Here is a 17,793-nt window from a genome sequence, read left to right on the forward strand (position 1 = left end):
CTGTCTGGCTGTGATTTGCGTGGAGTGGAATAAAATGAATGGAAAGATCCCACAGCAACTTTTGCTCTGAAAACACACCAAGCACATTCCCCAACAAAGCCCAGTCCATAAGACATCAAGTGGACTATTCTGAAAATAATTTTTAAAAATGTAATGTACAGTAAACTCGTTTAAACTGCAAATTATCAATTAACCGGCAAAATTCATACTCCGAAAACAACACCTCAATAACCGGAAATGTTGCCGAGTCCAAGTCTGAGTCTCCCGCGATGGCTGAGTTTGTCAGTGGGGGTAGTTCTCCAAACTGCCACTACTCGGCTTCTTGGCGCTGTCAGAAGTCCGAACACCTCAATAACAGGAATCTGACTCTCCCGCGCTGTATTCAGTCATTTACTGTATAAGTTCTGTTTTACTGTTAAGTAATTAAAGCGTTATGGATCAGCCTCAACTGGCAGTACTGTACTTAATCGAGCATCTTCCAGCATCCATTTAACACAACATTCCGTAGGTGAGCACCCAGTTACTGTATGCTGCACATTTCTTGATTTTTTTATTTTTGTTTGTTAAAAATAGCCTCGTTAGATAACCCTCTCCATCATCCAGAATTTTTAATCAATTGGCAACATCCCGGTCCCGTCGGTGCCGGATACCAAAGAGTTTCCTGTATATACATTGTTTTTTTTTACAAAGGTCTTGTCTTGTTTGGGTTGGGCTGAAGGTGAGAGTAAGATCCCACTACAGGACATGCCATGAAACACTCCACAAACATGTCCCTACAAAGTCCTGTCCAGAAAAATATCAAATGGCGTGATGTATATATGCAGCGTTGTATTTCACGAAATTCTTGAAAGAAAGGCGAAGTAAGATCCCACCGCAGTGCAGTCTGGAATGAAATCAGTATGATTGAATGGTGTATACTTCCTGTTTTTTCAGACAAGAGATGCAGTACCAAAGCACACGGCAGGTAACTTGAACTCAGTCAAGCCCTGCATACACACCAGCTTTTGCTGTCCCCCTCTCGCTCTCTGTCTCTCTCTCTCTCACACACACGGGCCTTCCTGCAAATTTGCCCAAAAATCTGTCACCAATGAAGGAAAGTTGATTTCTATCATTCCTCTGCTGTGCTCGGCCGTTTAAAAGCAAACAGACCCTTTTTAGGCTGTTATCTTATCATTTTGCGGCCTACGGCAACAGGCTTTCTGTTCTGCATTAAAAGCAAATGCTGTGAATGTGGGAAATCTGAAATAAAAACAGAAAATACTGGAAATACTCAGCAGGTCAGGCAGCAACTGTGGAGAGAGAAACAGAGTTATCGTTTCAGGTCGATGAGCTTTCGTCAGAACCTTGCCAGAATCTGACGTAAGATCATCGAGGTGAAACATTAACACTTTTTCCTCTCTCCACAGAAGCTGCCTGACCTACTGAGTATTTCCAGCATTTTCTGCTTTTATTTCTATTCTGCATGTTGTCTTTATTTCATCTCTCTCTCTCACTGCCTGTCTGTCTTGTTTTGATTTGAGTGGAGTGGAATAAAAAAAGAACGCAAAAATCCCACAGCCTTTACTGTCAGACAGTCCAAAAAGACATTTTTCAGTATCTCACTGACTGACTGTGTCTTGAAGTGAAGTGAAATAAAGTGCAATAAAATGATACACAGCAGCATTACATGTGGACCAGGCCAGAATGAAATCAATAGGGTTTAATAAAACAGCAGGTAATAAGGCACCAGACCACATCTCACACAAACACCTGCTTTTGCCCTCTCTCTCTCACACACACACTCACACCCTGGCCAGGCTGCAGAGGGGTGACTGCGGTGTTGGAAGATTTAAACCAAAAAGACACTTTTCAATACCTTATCTTTCCACTTTGTGGCAGAAAAAAAGACTTTCTATTCTGCAATTTGGCTTTTGATTTCATGTCTCTCTCTCTCTGTCTCTCATTGACTGCCCATCTGTCTCACTCACAGTCTCCCTCGCACCCATAGTGAACTAAAAGTTACAGTAGCATGACACACACACTCAAACAGACGCTGCAATTTGCAGAAACACAGACACCTACTCACATACAGACAAACTCACACAGACTCTGCAATTTGCAGGAACTCACACATTTATTATGAAAGGGGTGCAGCCTGGGAATGTCAATTTTTGATGATGTCCCTTCCTGTCTGTGCGGCCATGTTTAATGAGGACAACCAAACAGGAAGAAGTGAAGCCGAGGCCCCAGAAATCCGGGTCCCCGAGAGGAAATGAAAGCCGGGAGGGTGAAAAGTAGTAATTACAATCTGGAATAAATAATAATATATATGCTCCACATTTATTAATTACATGTCTGCCTGTCTGTGGTTCGCCTGGAGTGTAATAAAATGAATGGAAAGATCCCACAGCAGCTTTTGCTCTGAAAATATCCCAAGCACATTCCCCAATAAAGCCCAGTCCAGAAAAAAATCAAATGGATTATTCTGAAAATAATTTTAAAAATATAATATCTTGTAGGAATTGACGAATTCCTACGAGTAACTGAGATCGACACATGAGAACAATTAAACAAGTCTTTACTCAACGGAGATGCCAAGAGGACTGCCTGGGAAGCCCTGTGGTTTGCGACGTGACGTCATCACGTTTGCCCGCGTTTTCCCGCGCTCTTAAAGTGGCCACGCCCTGTACATGCAAACTCTATATACAAAACACTTTAATGCCTAACACAATGGTACAGGTTTAGGCTGGTGTTAGAACATCGTTAAAGGGAATTATATACAGTTCACCAGAGTCATTCAGTGGTTCTGCCACATGCGCCACCCCAGAATTCGCTTTAACCGACAAAGTCAAACGGTGAGGGGGTCTGACGAGCCTGTCAGAACGACTACTGTACTCTCGAGGCGGAGGCTGCTGGGCGGCTGGCAGCCTGGCAGGCGGTCGCACTTGGTCTGCTGTAATGATGATGGGTGGCCGACCCCGTCTCGGCAGTTGTGCTGTGTCGACAGGGTGGTCGAGGTCTAAATGCGCTAGCTTTAAGCGGTCGACCAAAATGTGGTCTGACTTACCACCGACGTCTACCGTGAAGGTTTTGTCTCCTGCTTCCAAAACGCGGAGGGACCAGTGTATGGGGCCTTGAGTGGATCCCTATGTGCGTCATGGCGAATAAAAACATATTCAGCCTTGTGAAGCTCCGTGGGAATTTAAGACCTCGGCGGCCCGTGGTGCGAAGTGGGCACCGGTGCGAAACATGTGGCCGCCTCTTGGTGAATAGCAAGCTGGGGAGACACGGACCATGGCTCCGTCGATGTTGGTAGGAAGGCCCCTGGGACTCGCAGCGGCTGACCATACACAAGCTTCGCTGATGAAGAGTGAAGGTCTTCTTTAGGGGCCGTGCGAAGGCCCAACAGGACCCACGGTAGCTTGTCTGCCCATCCAGCGTCCTGGAGGCTGGCGCTCAGGGTGGCTTTCATTGACCGGTGCAAACGTTCGCAGAGGCCATTCGCCTGTGGGTGGTAGGCTGGGGTGCAGCGTAATTTGACACCGAGTCCTTGGGCCACTGCGTTCCAGAGTTCAGAGGAGAACTGCAGTCTCCTGTCTGACGAAACATCTGCGGGCACTCCGAAACGGGCGATCCAGGAGCAAAAGAACGCCCTGGCCACGTCCGCCGAGGTAGTGGATGACAGGGGGACCGCCTCCGGCCATCTGGTGATGCGGTCAACCGTGGTCAGGATGTGTGAAAAACCATGGGAGGGTGGGAGTGCTCCTACCAGGTCCACGTTGACATGGTCAAAACATCGCTCCGGAACTGTGAATGTGGCCAACGGAGCTTTGATGTGACGCTGTACCTTGGCCTTTTGGCAGGCTACGCAGGTGTTGGCCTAGTCGCAGACATCTTTATGCATGCCATGCCATGCCATACAAATTTCGCTGACATCAGTTTCTGAGAGGCCTTCATTCCTGGGTGTGACAACCCATGTATGGCGTCGAACACTTTGCGGCGGCAGACGACCGGCACGACAGGGCGAGGATCCTGTACGGAGACGTCACACAACAGCATGGTACCTGCCGAATGGAACTTGGCATCGTCCAGCTGGGGGCCAGTGATGGCCGTTCTGTAAGCTTGGTCCGCTGCCATGAGGGCAAAGTCAATGCCCAAATGAACCATATTGACGATCGCGCGGGAGAGGCAATCTGCCACCAGGTTGTCCTTACCGGCCACGTGCCGTATATCCGTGGTGAATTCGGGTATGTAGGTCAGTTGACGCTGCTGTCGGGCTGACCACGGTTCGACGGTCTTGGCCATTGCAAAGGTTAGCGGCTTATGGTCTACAAAGGCGGTGAAAGGACGTCCTTCCAGCAGGAAGCGGAAATGGCGGATGGCCAGAAAAAGGCCGAGCAACTCCCGGTCGCACATGCTGTATGCTCTCTCGTTCTGCCGTAGTTGAGGGCTGAAGAATGCCAACGGCTGTCAAGTCCCGTTCACCCACTGCTGTTGTACTGCACCGACTGCGTAGTCCGACGCGTCGGTGGTGAGGGCGGTAGTGGCTCCTGGCAGCGGGTTCGCTAGCATAGTCGCGTTGGCTGAGGCGCTTTTGGTGTTGGCGAACGCTCGGGCCATGTCATCCGTCCAGTCTACCGGGTTCTTGCCAGTCTTGCCCTTGAGGGCCTCGTACAGGGGCTGCATGAGTAGTGGCGCCTTAGGCACGAAACGGTGGTAAAAGTTTACCATGTCTAGGAATTCCTGCAGGGCCTTTATGTTCTGCGGGCATGGAAAGTATGTCACCGCCTCTACTTTCGAAGGTAAACGAACCGCTCCCCCTGAGGTGATGCAATGCCCCAGGAAGTCAATTTGGTGCAGGCCAAACTGACACTTGGCCAGGTTGATAATCAGGCCGTGTTGACTGGGGCGTCGAAAAAGGGTGCATAGGTGACACGTATGTTCTTCCTTAGTAGGACTGGCAATTAAAATATCATCCAGGTAGACGAAGAGGAACTTGACGTCCCGCAGCACAGAGTCCATCAGGCGTTGGAAAGCCTGGGCGGCGTGCTTTAACCCAAACGGCATTCGTAAAAACTTGAAGAGGCCGAATGGGGTGATGACTGCGGTCTTCTGGATGTCTTGTGGATGAACTGGGACCTGGTGGTAGCCCCGGACGAGGTCGACTTTTGAGAACACGGTGTTCCCTGCCAAATGGGCAGAGAAATCTTGAATGTGGGGGATCGGGTACCGATCAGGAGTGGTGGCATCATTGAGGCGTCGATTGTCGCCGCATGGCCACCATCCACCACCAGGCTTTGGGACGATATGTAGGGGTGAAGACCAGGGACTATTCGACCAGCGAATAATCCCTAACCGTTCCATGGTTGCGAACTATGCCTTAGCGACCGCCAGCTTACCAGGTTCCAGGCGCCGGGCCCGCACATAGGCCGGGGGGCCGTTGGTGGTGATGTGGTGTTCCGCACCATGTTTCGTGGCTGTGGAGGAGAACGTGGGTCTTGTCAGGTCGGGGAATTAGCCGAACAGGCGCGCAAACTCATCAGGAGTTGGGAACGCACAGGAGACGGTGCGAGACGTAGTGTTACTGCGGTAACACGGAAGAGAATTAAAAGTCGCTGCGTTGATCAGCCGCCGGTTCCTAACATCGACCAGGAGGCTGCTGGCGCACAGGAAATCCGCGCCGAGGAGAGCTGGGAAACTTTGACCGTAACAAAGTCCCAGTGAAAACATTGGCCCGAGGCACACCTCCACTCGCCGCGTGCCGAAGGTCCGAATTGTTCCGCCATTGGCCGCTTCCAGGGTGGGGCCATGGTTCCCTGTCTGCACATCGAGGCCGGACGCGGGTAAAATGCTGCACTGCGCTCCGCTGTCGCACAGAAAATGACGACCAGAGAGATTATCAGTGATGAACAGCAATTTTCCCGCGTTGCCGATCACCATCGCGGCCGCGGGCTGCCCGTTAGACCCGTTCCTCGGTGGTCGCAGTGTAAGTTGTTTGTTTTTTTTGGGGGGAAAACTGCAGGGAGGGCGGCAATGCTTCGCCTTTGCGCCGAACTGCACGTGGTAGAAACACAGCCCAGCAGGTTGACGAGCTGGGACGGCGTCTGCGGGGGATGGGTGCCTCGTGGCGGCACAGTACTGCCGAGTTACAGCGAAAATTTTGTCAGCCTCCGCAGCGAGTGTTGCGCATTCTTCAATTTCAGAGCTGGCCAGGGCAGCTTGTACCTGTTCAGGCAGTTGGCTGAGGAAAATCTCGCGGAATAGGAAACATTCCCGTTCTGAGCCCAGGAGTGTGAGCATTTGGCTCTTCAACTCTGAAGGCTTGGAGTCCCCGATCCCGGGCATAGCGAGTAATCGACGGGCGCGCTCCGATATTGTGAGACCGAAAACCTGCAGTAACCGCGCTTTGAGGGTTTCAGACTTGCGCTCCGTGGGGGGGTTTTCGAGGAGACTGACGATCAGAGAGGCGGTAGAGGTGTCGAGTGTGGAGACCACATAAAGGTATTTGGTCTGATCCGCATCGATGTTCCTCAGGGCGAACTGGGCCTCGACCTGAATAAACTATGAAGGCGCTTGCTGCTCCCAGAACTGCAGTAGCTTTAGTGAAACGGCGTTTGCTTCCATGCTGTGCTCTTCTTTTGTGAAAACGTTCACAAAAACGGGGTCACCAAAGTAGGAATTGACGAATTCCTACGAATAACTGAGATCAACACAGGAGAACAATTAAACAGGTCTTTACTCAACGGAGATGCCATGAGGACTGCCTGGGCAGCCCCGTGGTTTGCGACATGACGTCATCGCGTTTGCCCGCATTCTTAAAGGGGCCACGCCCCGTACATGCAAACTCTATATACAAAACACAGTAATGCCTAACACAATGGTACAGGTTTAGGCTGGTGTTAGAACATCGTTAAAGGGAATTATATACAGTTCGCCAGAGTCATTCAGTGGTTCTGCCACAATATACTTTTTTTTACAAAAGTCTTGTCATGTTTGGGTTGGGCTGAAGGGGAGAGTAAGATCCCATAGCAGGATATGCCATGAAACACTCCACAAACATTCCCCTATAAAGTCTAGTCCAGAAAAATATCAAATGGCTTGATGTATGTATGTAGCTTTGTTTTTACAAAATTCTTGAACGAAATGCAAAGCTAGATCCCAAAGAAGCGCAGTCTGGAATAAATCAGTATGTTCTAATGGTGTATACTTTCTGGTTTTTTTCAGACATGAGATGCAGTACCAATGCACATGGCAGGTAACTTGAACAGACAAGCCCTGCATACACATCAGCTTTTGCTGTCTGTCTGTCTCTCTCTCACACACACACACACAGGCCAGACTGCAAAATTGCCACAAAACAGTGTCAGCAATGAAAGAAAGTTGATTTCTATTATTCCTAAGCTGTGCTCGGCCGTTTAAAAGCAAACAGACAGTTTTCAGCATTTTATCTTTTCATTTTGCAACCTACAAAAACAGGCTTTATTTTCTGCATCAAAAGCAAATGCTGTGGATGTGGGAAATCTGAAATAGAAACAGAAAATGCTGGAAATACTCAGCAGGTCAGGCAGCATCTGTGGAGAGAGAGAAACAGAGTTTCTCTGTATCTCCGCTGATGCTGCCTAACCTGCTGAGTACTTCCAGCATTTTCTGTCTTTATTTCTATTCTGCATGTTGTCTTCGATTTCATGTGTCTCTCTCACTGCCTGCCAGCCTGTCTTGTCTTGATTTGAGTGGAGGTGAATTAGAAAAATGCAAGGATCCCACAGCAGCTTTTACTGTCAGAACTCCTCCAGTGGGGACCAACCGAGGACTCGTCCAGAGGTGGCTGACCGAGGCCTCCTCCAGAGGGGACTGACTGAGTCCTCCGCCAGAGGGATGTACTTTAGAAGAACCTGTATTGAATATATTAAAACAATGAAGCCAGTTATTGAAAATGTAGAGAACAGGCGTGAGCTGAAGTAAGTGGTGGAGTTTATTAACACAACACAGCGACAACAGCAATAACTTGCATTTATTTTGCAACTTTAATGTAATGAAACGACAGCAGGCAATTAGCAGACAAAATTTGACACTGAGCCAGATAAAGAGATTTTAGCACAGATGGCCCAAAGCTCGGTGAAGCTTGTAGGTTTTAAACAACGTTTAAAGGAGGAGGAGAGGTAGAGCTGCGAAGGGTTTTAGGGAGGGAATACCAGACTTAAGGCCTTGGCAGCTGAAGTCATGGCGCCAATGTGGAGCAACGAAAATCGAGGATGTGCAACAGGTCAGAGGAGTGGAGAGATCTCGGAGGGTTGTAGGGACACTTGTTACAGAGTCTGATCCTCACTGGGACAGACACACACTGTACATATGGAAACATGATACATAATCCAACTCCTCACTGGAAGAGACACAAATAACCTCCCAGAGATGTCAGGGAACATAGGGTCTAATGAGAGGGAGGAATTGAATGAAATCAGTATTTGTTGGGAAATGTTAGGGAAATTCACTGGATTGAAGGCAGATAAATCCCCAGGGCCTGATAATCTACAACCTAGGGTACTTAAGGAAGTGGCCCTAGAAATAATAGATGCATTGCTGGTCATCTTCCAAAATTCTATAGACTCTGGAACAGTTCCCATGGATTGGAGGGTAGCTAAGGTAACCGCACTATTCAAAAAAGGTGGTAGAGAGAAAATGGGGAATTATAGACCGGTATGCCTGACATCAGTAGGGGGGAAAATGCTAGAGTCCATTATAAAAGATGTAACAGCAGAGCACTTGGAAAACAGTGACAGGATCAGACAAAGTCAACATGGATTTACAAAAGGTAAATCGTCCTTGAATAATCTATTGGAATTTTTTGAGGATGTAACTGGTAGAATAGATAAGGGAGAACCAGTGGATGTGGTGAATTTGGACTTTCAGAAGGCTTTCGATAAGGTCCCGGACAAGAGCTTAGCGTGTAAAGTTAAAGCACATGGGATTGAGGGTAAGGTACTGACTTGCATAGAGAACTGGTTGGCAGACAGGAAGCAAAGAGTTGGAATAAACGGGTATTGTTCCAAGTGGCAGGCAGTAACTAGTGGGGTACCACAGGGATCGGTGCTAAGACCCAGCTATTCACAATATATATTAATGATCTAGACGAGGGAACTAGATGTAATATCTCCAAGTTTGCAGACGACACAAAGCTGGGTAGGCCTGTGTGCGGTGAGGATGCCGAGAAACTCCAGTATGATTTGGACAGGTTGGGTGATTGGGCAGATGCAGTATAATGTGGATAAATGCGAGGTTATCCACTTTGGTGGCAAAAACAGGAAGGCAGTTTATTATCTAAACGGCAATAGATTAGGAGAAGGGGAAGTGAAACGAGACCTGGGTGTCCTTGTGCACCAGTCGCTGAAGGTAAGCATGCAGGTGCAGCAGGCGGTTAAGGCGGCAAATGGTATGTTGGCCTTCATAGCGAGAGGATTCGAGTACAGGAGCAAATATGTCTTGCTGCAGTTTTACAGGGCTTTGGTGAGACCACACCTTGAGTATTGTGCGCAGTTTTGGTCGCCTTATCTGAGGAAGGATGTTCTTGCCATGGAGCGAGTGCAGCGAAGATTCACCAGACTGATACCTGGGATGGCAGGAATGACGTATGAGGAGAGATTGGGTCGATTGGGCTTATATTCGCTGGAGTTTAGAAGAATGAGAGGGGAATCTCATTGAAACTTATAAAATTCCAACAGGACTACACAGACTAGATGCAGGCAGGATGTTCCCGATGGCAGGGGAGTCCAGGACCAGGGGTCACAGTCTAAAGATAAGGGGTAAGCCATTTAGGACAGAGATGAGGAGGAATTTCTTCACCCAGAGAGTGGTGAATCTGTGGAATTCTCTACCACAGAAGGCAGTTGAGGCCAATTCATTAAATATATTCAAGAAGGACTTAGATATATTTCCTAAGGCTAAAGGGCTCAAGGGAAATGGGGAGAAAGCAGGGACAGGGTACTGATTTTGGATGATCAGCCATGATCTCATTAAATGGCAGTGCAGGTTCAAGGGGCTGAATGGCCTACGCTGTTCCTATCTTCTATGTTTCTATGACACACACTATACACAGGGACAACTGTTGCAGAGTCCGGCTCCTCACTGGGGGAGACACACACTGTACACAGGGACACTTGTTACAGAGTCAGACTCCTCACTGGGAGAGAAACACATTGTACACGGGCACTTGTTACAGAGACCGACTCCTCACTGAGAGAGACACCCAGGAATAATGCGTGCAATTGTCAGTGTCCCACTGCAGCCCAGACTTAGCCCCACCTTGGACCCTTCCTGTCTGTGCATTTCCCCAGTGCCTCATTGGGGAAAATTCATACCCGGATATTCTGCAGAAGCAGCGCTGTGGGGCCGGGCGGCTGAGATTCGTAACCCTGTGGCTGGGCCTCTGACCGCACAATAGGAGATGAAGTGCGCTCAGCTTCTGCTGGAAACCCTTAAATTAAATTAAAATCAAATCAGTGGCCAAAAATGGTCACATAATGAGAGCTGGGACATCATCAATTGAACTGTTCACACATTCACTCTCAGTCCAGGTCTTGTTCCCTGCAGCGACCTCAAGAGTTTCTCTCCAGTTGAACTGAACTGATTCCTCCTCAGCCTGAAACAGATTAAAGAGGAAATAAACAGATTGAACAACAGTGTAAATTACAGACTGGGGTTAATATTTCAATAATAATTACAGACAAATATTACCCATAAAAGTGACTGAATCCCATGTATATTTTATTTATTACATTAAACATTAACACAAACACTCACTCCATCAGCTCCAGACTGCTGCAGGTCCGTATGAGGTGGTGGAGAGCGGGGACAGATCGGTCTGTGAAGGGGTTTGATTCCAGGGACAGACCCGTCAGTGAGCAGTTTATACTGAGAGTGGAGGCGAGATTCTCGGCACAAAAATCTATGAGACCGATACCATCCAGCCTGGGGATCAGAGAGAGAAATAACAGGAATCAGAGTAAATCCCCAGAGTTTATTAATAACACTATTACTGATACTAATAATAATGGCCCAGAAATTCGTGTCGGGGGCTTCCCGCGGGTGCAAACCCCCGGCCTACACTTACCTAGCGCGCCGGCAGTTGAGGCCTGGGCCTGCATGGATTTCCACTGTGTGGCCCGGTCCAGCTCCCGGCGCACTGTGCTTGCGTGATCCAGCGGCGTAGTTAGTGCGATGCATCCGCTGGGATCATGTGAGCCATGGGCAACCAATCGGAGGAGGGAAAAGCCCATTCATGAGATTGACAGAAAGAACTGTCAAACTAATGAAAACTCCGGGCCCCAAAACAGTACTTACCCTTCAAATAAATATTTTTTAAAAATCACACTTTTTAAATAAACTATAAATAATTAAAATAACTATTTTAAACAATAATTTTATAAAAAAACAGGGCTAAAAATACACTTACCTTACTTTGAAGTATTTAAAAATAATAAACCTGTGGAAAATAATTTCTAATTTTAATTAATTGACCACTTACCTTTTAAAATGAAGTCCTTACGCCTGGTTTTTAAATGTGTAAAATGTAGAGGCCTTCACGCACGGAAAAACCTGTAAAAAAAAAAGGAAGTTCAACGCGCACGCGTTCGACCTCTGAACCCCTTGGTTCAGAGGTTTGGAAATGCCGGTTTCCCGCGCACGCGTAGTGCATGCAAGAAACCGGCACTTCCATCAGGTCCACGCGTGAGTACTCCGTCCTTACTCATGCGTTGGAACCCGAATTTCTGGGCCAATGTAGTGTTGGACATCCAGTTATTATAAACACAATCTCAGAGTCTGGTACTTACTCCAGTTTCTGTATTTTACAGTCCGGGCTCCTCAGAGCTTCAGACAGTAGTTTCACTCCTGAATCTCCCAGTTTATTATTACTCAGGTCCAGATCCGCAAGTGATCGGTTTGTACTGAGAGCGGAGGCGAGATCCTCGGCACAAGAATCTGTGAAATCAACAATCCATAGCCTGGGGATCAGAGAGAGAAATATCAGGAATCAGAGTAAATCCCCAGTGTTGGACATCTAGTTATTATTAACACAATCTGGTACTTACTGCAGTTTCTGTATTTTACAGTCCGGGTTCCTCAGAGCTGCAGACAATAGTTTCACTCCTGAATCTCCCAATTTATTATTACTCAGTCTAAACACAGAGAGTGAGAAACAAACTGAATCAAACCCCGGATCTGATATATTTTTCTCTTTCGGATATTACAGCAATCACTGAAAGTCGGGTTGGTGGCAGGTCGGGTGCGGCTGGGGTCAGTGGTGGGTCAGGTGCGGCCGGGGTCAGTGGCGGGTCGCGGCCTCGCTCTGCAGAGTTCGAGGAAGCGGGCTTGATGACGTCATTTGATGATGCGCACATTGAGTTTGAGCATTGTGATGTCAGTGTTTTACAGTATTGAGGTGCTGCAAACACTGACAACCTCTGCACAGAGGAGCACGGCTGCACCCAGGCTCTCCCACAACTCCCTCCATATGCTTATGGTGGGAGCCACAGCACACAGGGAGGCTGTCTTCACTTCCATTGGGCGGAAGAGACCAACACAGCCTGGTTGCACATTGCACAGTGGGGCTCAAGCAGGAATGTCGTCAGGAGGATCAGGCTGCAGTGGCTCATTCTTTCAGTGATCACAGTAGATCACAAAACGTTCCTGTAAAGCCACCCTCAACCTCATCCTGCTGTGCCACTCATCACATCCCCTTCACCCTTCCCTACTCTACTCCTGCACATTCTTACTCACACCAACTTACCTTGCACCTCCACCTATCCCTATCTATATTATCACATCCCCATCTCACTAACCACCAATCACACTCACCCTCATTCTAGTCCAATCATACCAACTAACAACACACAAGGGTAGGCAATTGTGTGTTTTAGCCAATGTTCATGTGAAGTTTCTGTTAATCTGGTGTCAAACATTGAAATCTTTATTTTCACCACTTTCTGTTCTTCGACAGATTTGTGTGCACCGTTGAATGTGGCTTAGTGAGTTGCAGTGAATGGTGAGACATAACGGAACCCCCCGCAATGTTGATGAGTGTGACAGGATTGGCTTGGGCATTGTAGGGATGCTTTATGTTGTTGGTGTGGGGTGGTGCCAACCTGGTGCATCATATGGCATCCAGGGTGTGCAGCGTCAAGTGAAGAAAATCTGCCCATGGTCAGGCCATCCCTAGCGTCCCGGTCAGCAATGTGGACGGGTGTTGATGCCCTCTGTGCTGTGCAGCATCAGGAGTTGCGGAACAGGTTGGTGCTGTTGTTGGTGCTGCAGGTGTTGGGGCTGATGGTGGTGGGACTCTGAGGCTCAAGGTGAGACAGTACAAACCGTACCCATGCTGATGTAATAGATGGCAGGTGAACTTGAGACGACAGAAGCGATCTGTCAGTGGTGAGAGAGGTTGTTCCATTGAGGGGACACTGGATAGAGAGTTTGCTCCAAACACTTGTAACCTGCATAAAGCTCAATCTGACTTCCAAATGCAGTAAGCAACAGCTTCTGAGCTTGGAAAGTGAACAGCTGTGAGATGGGAGCGCTTATAGCACATTTCCAGCTGTCAAGTAATGAGTTGATTCCATGGCCATTCATCTCCCGCCCGGTTTACCGGACGTGATCCCTGAGCAGCGTGGACTGCCTGGGCGACCTGGTAAACTCTGAAGGTGAGCTGAAAATAGTTGTTATTCCTTTCTTAACAGGGTCATAAGGACCAGAATTGCCTCCCCCGCTGCTGCGTGTCAGGTCTGCTCAGCGCTGACAGACCTGACATTTGGGAAAGGTGCGAGGCGGCGGGTTAACAGCGGGGTCCTGATCCACTGGGGAAAAATCCAGTTTCCCTCTCGACCCGCCAATGATCGCGCCCACTGAACTCCGCGAAACTCCCCCCCTCACTGGGAATGAATCTCATTCTGTCCAACTGCCCATACATTCAGGGACTGTCAGTAAATGTATTTATTAAATAAAGTGCTGTCTGTGTGAAATCTTTAAATGTTCCTCAGTCCGGTCTCATGCCCTGATGATCAGAATTACACTCCTGGAGCTCAGTGACCGGCCCCGTCATGTTTGGAGAAACTTGTCTCATTTCTGCTGCTCCTTTAATCCCGGATTTTATGGGAATGGGATGATTTTCCCGGAATTAAATGATAAAGCGATGATTCGCTGTACTTTATACTCTGTGTGTTATATTAATCTGTATAATATCTCAGGTGAGTTATATTGTGAAACGCTAACTGCTGCTGTAAAATCCGTCCCCCAGTATTTTACATAACAAGGAAAATTTGTTCTGACACAAAAACAGAAAATGCTGGAAATACCCAGCAGGTCAGGCAGCATCTACAGAGAGAGAGAAACAGAGTTAATGTTTCAGGTCGAGGACCCTTCGTCAGAACTGGAAAAAGTTACAGATGTAACAGTTTTTTAAGCAAGTGTAGGGGCAGGGAAAGGTGGTGCGGGGGGTGGGGGGAAAGAGTGGAGGAAAGAACAAAAGGGAAGGTCTGTAATAGGGTGAAAGACAGGAGAGATTAAAAGACATTGGGGTAGATTTTCCTGAACCTGTCGGGAAGAAGACGGGACTTCCCCTTTCGGGTTATTGACCCGCCTACTTCGACGTCCGGCCAATCCACCCGATTTTCCCTTGATTGACCTTGTTGAGCCCGCCCAGCGGGCTCAGCAGGCCAATTAAGGGCCACCCGGCAACAGGTGACGTCACAGACTGAAATTTCAGGGTTTCACAGCTGTTTGAAGCTGTCAAACACTGACAGTCTGAGTTCTGCCATGAGTCATTCTGCACAGACTCAGTTAGAACTCTCACCGGCACTCAAAGCTGAAGGCTGTCACTTTTCACAGATCGCAGCCATTCAGCTTTTAGTTCCGGCTGAGTGATGGGCTCCCGACAGCTACAGGAAGAAAGGCTGTGAAGGTAAGTACAAGTAAGTAAAAGTTCTTTACACACTTTAGACACACCAAACACACTTACCTTTACACTCATGCACCCATCACTCACCTGATCACTAACATCGTGACCATTCCAACTCCTTCAACCCGATGGCCCGCCTGCTCTAACCTGGCGTGGTTTGGAGCCGACACCCCTCAAAATAGGGATTAGGCTAAAAACTGCCTGTTAACAGGCAGTTAATTGGCACTAATCACTTCCCGCCTGGTTTCGGCAGGTCCCAGTGCGGAGCGGGTACCACCGCCCCTTAAACTTACGTGGGGCGGGGTTTTGGGTGGGATGGTGTCGGGACCCCCAAATTCGGGATCTCCCCCCCCCACATGCCTGAAACCCCGCCTGACGGCTCCACGAAAATCTAGCCCATTGGGTTGATGGTGCAAGCAAAAGGAGATGGTAAAGAGACAAGTTAAGAAACTAAAGATGAATCGAGATGAGGCGTGAATGGCAATGGCAGAATCATCAACAACTGTCATGCGAGGGGAAAAAAAAAGGGAAAATGAAAAATAATAATGAAAAAAATAATAGGCGCCGAGTTCATAACCTGAAATTGTTGAACTCGATGTTGAGTCCAGAAGGCTGTAAAGTACCTAATCGATAGATGAGGTGCTGTTCCTCGATCTTATGTTGTACTTTGTTGGAAGAGTGTAAGAGGCCAAGGATGGAGAGGTCAGGGTGAGAGTGGAGCAGAGAATTAAAGTGATAGGTGACCAGAAGCTCGGGGTCACCCTTACGGACTGGACGGAGGTGTTCCACACAGCGGTCACCCAATCTGCGTTTTGTCTCCCCAATGTAGAGGAGACCGCATCGCGAGCAGTGAATACATTATACTAAATTGCAAGTACAACAAGTAAATCGCTGCTTTACCTGGAAGGAATGTTTGAGGCCCTGTACACTGGGAACGGAAGAGGTAAAAGGGCAAGTGTTGCATCTCCTGTGCTTGCATGGGAAGGTGCTGTGGGATGGGGAAGGGGTATTGGGGGTGATTGGGGAGTGGACCAGGATGTCGTGAATGGAGCGATTCCTTCAGAATGCTGAAAGGGGAGGCGAGAAGAAGATGTGTTTGGTGGTGCGATCACGCTAGACGTGGCGGAGGATGATCTGTTGAATGTGGAGGCTGGCGGGGTGAAAGGTGAAGACAAGAGGAACCCTATCCTGGTTCCGGGAGGGAGGGGAAGAGGTGAGAGCAGCAGTGCGGGAAATAGAATGGACACAGTCGAGAGCCGTGTCAACCACGATAGAGAGGAATCCTCGGTTGAGGATAAAGGAAGACATATTGGAAGCATTAATATGGAACGTGGCTTCGTGAGAACAGATGCGGCAGAGATGGAAAAACTGGGAGAATGGACCAGCATCCTTACAGGAAGCGAGGTGGGAGGAAATGTATTCCAGATTGCTCTGGGAATCAGAGGATGTTTAATGGATGTTTGTCAATAGCACAAATAGAGTTTGTTCTGTCACATTAAAAAGTTTTAAATGTCTCTGTACTCCCAGTTTATAGGGGAGGGGAGTCTCTCACTTTATTCCCATTAAACTGGCTCTACATTTATTTCAGGTGTAACTGGCCTGGCAGTTTTTGGGGAAGTTCCCTCCCCAAGCGGGGCCTCACACACACAGGGGGTGGATTATGGGGAATTCCCGGGTTCACTACCCCCGGTTTACCCAGGAGCCGTCCGCTGTGTGTGAGGCCCCACCGCTGGGGGTGTGTGTCTGTACTCCGGGGTTCATAACCCACAACACGTTTGATTGTAAACTTATTACTGTCAGATTTATTATCCTGAATATCAATCTTCGCTCAATGTCCAGGACTGTGTATAGTTGTAAACATTTACAGCTGAACGAATTCCAGATTCCCCAATATTCCCAAACCAGGAAACTACCCCCTGGACAAGACACACCCTGCACGGTATTGGATTAAATATCGAACTGTTAGTGATTTAAACTCGGGTTTCTCTCCTGTTTAATTGAAATGGTGGATGTGGAAAATATTTTAAATTAATTTTATCTTCATTGCCGGATTATATTTTATGTTTAAATTCTGCTGTCCAGCCTTATTAAATACGATTTATTGTAATTCAATTATCAGACTCTCAGTGACCTGTATTTGCTGATCTGATAAAGAATGTAAAATCCCTACTTGTTCACAAGGATCCATTTTAGATTCTCCAGTCCTTTGGGAATTACTGACCGAGCCTCTTATTATTGGTCATATTTGTGTTGAATCTGCTTCTCTGGTTTAACTGAACTGTCTGTTTCCCTTCATTACGGAGCAACAACAATCCGTGACTGTTCTACAGTCAGAGATAAATTAACAATTACCTCAACACCCGGCATTTGTGCAGTACGGGTCTCAGCCGCTGGAGTCCTTCACACTGAATGGAGCAGCCTCCTAGATTGAGTTATTTTATTGTATCAGAGTCCAATGACATGAGACAGGACCGCACAGTCAATCGGGGTCAATGTCAATCGACTAAATGTAAGTTTTTCCACAGACCCCACTGCTTTCCGAGCCAGTGCTTTATTCTGAGACTCAAACAGGTAATGGAATATGTTCAGGAGGTTCCTTTTATCAGTTTCACTCCCTGTGCTCCCAATCTGTCCTTTAATCTTCTCCTTCACCCACCCAATCAATCACTCGGCAGGTGGTTTGATGAAGAAATGGACCCAGAAACTCCTCCAGGGGCCGAGCTGACTGTGGGGAGGAGAAACCAGCAACAAAACGGAGAAATGTCTCAAAACACCCATCTTCCTTGCGGTGGGATTCTCTGAGGAGTTTCTGGATGTCCCCAGGATCTCGAGTCAGGAATTGTGCGAGTGCGGCTGCAAACTCTTGGATG

General features: G+C 47.9%; 1 protein-coding gene across 1 annotated transcript in view; it reads right to left on the reverse strand.

Moving 5' to 3' along the window:
- The window catches only part of LOC147092586 (NACHT, LRR and PYD domains-containing protein 3-like), a 164,254-nt gene extending 146,892 nt beyond the window's left edge, over nucleotides 1-17,362 (reverse strand). Inside the window, exon 1 of the transcript XR_015075056.1 lies at nucleotides 17,276-17,362. The gene's annotated coding sequence lies outside the window, so the exon portion shown is untranslated. The remainder of the gene's footprint in view (nucleotides 1-17,275) is intronic.
- Between the last annotated feature and the right edge of the window lie 431 nt (nucleotides 17,363-17,793).

The sequence above is a fragment of the Somniosus microcephalus genome, unplaced genomic scaffold (assembly GCF_052327205.1).
Source record: "Somniosus microcephalus isolate GS21.2 unplaced genomic scaffold, FLI_Smic_1.0 unresolved_chr2, whole genome shotgun sequence".
NCBI lineage: Eukaryota > Metazoa > Chordata > Chondrichthyes > Squaliformes > Somniosidae > Somniosus > Somniosus microcephalus.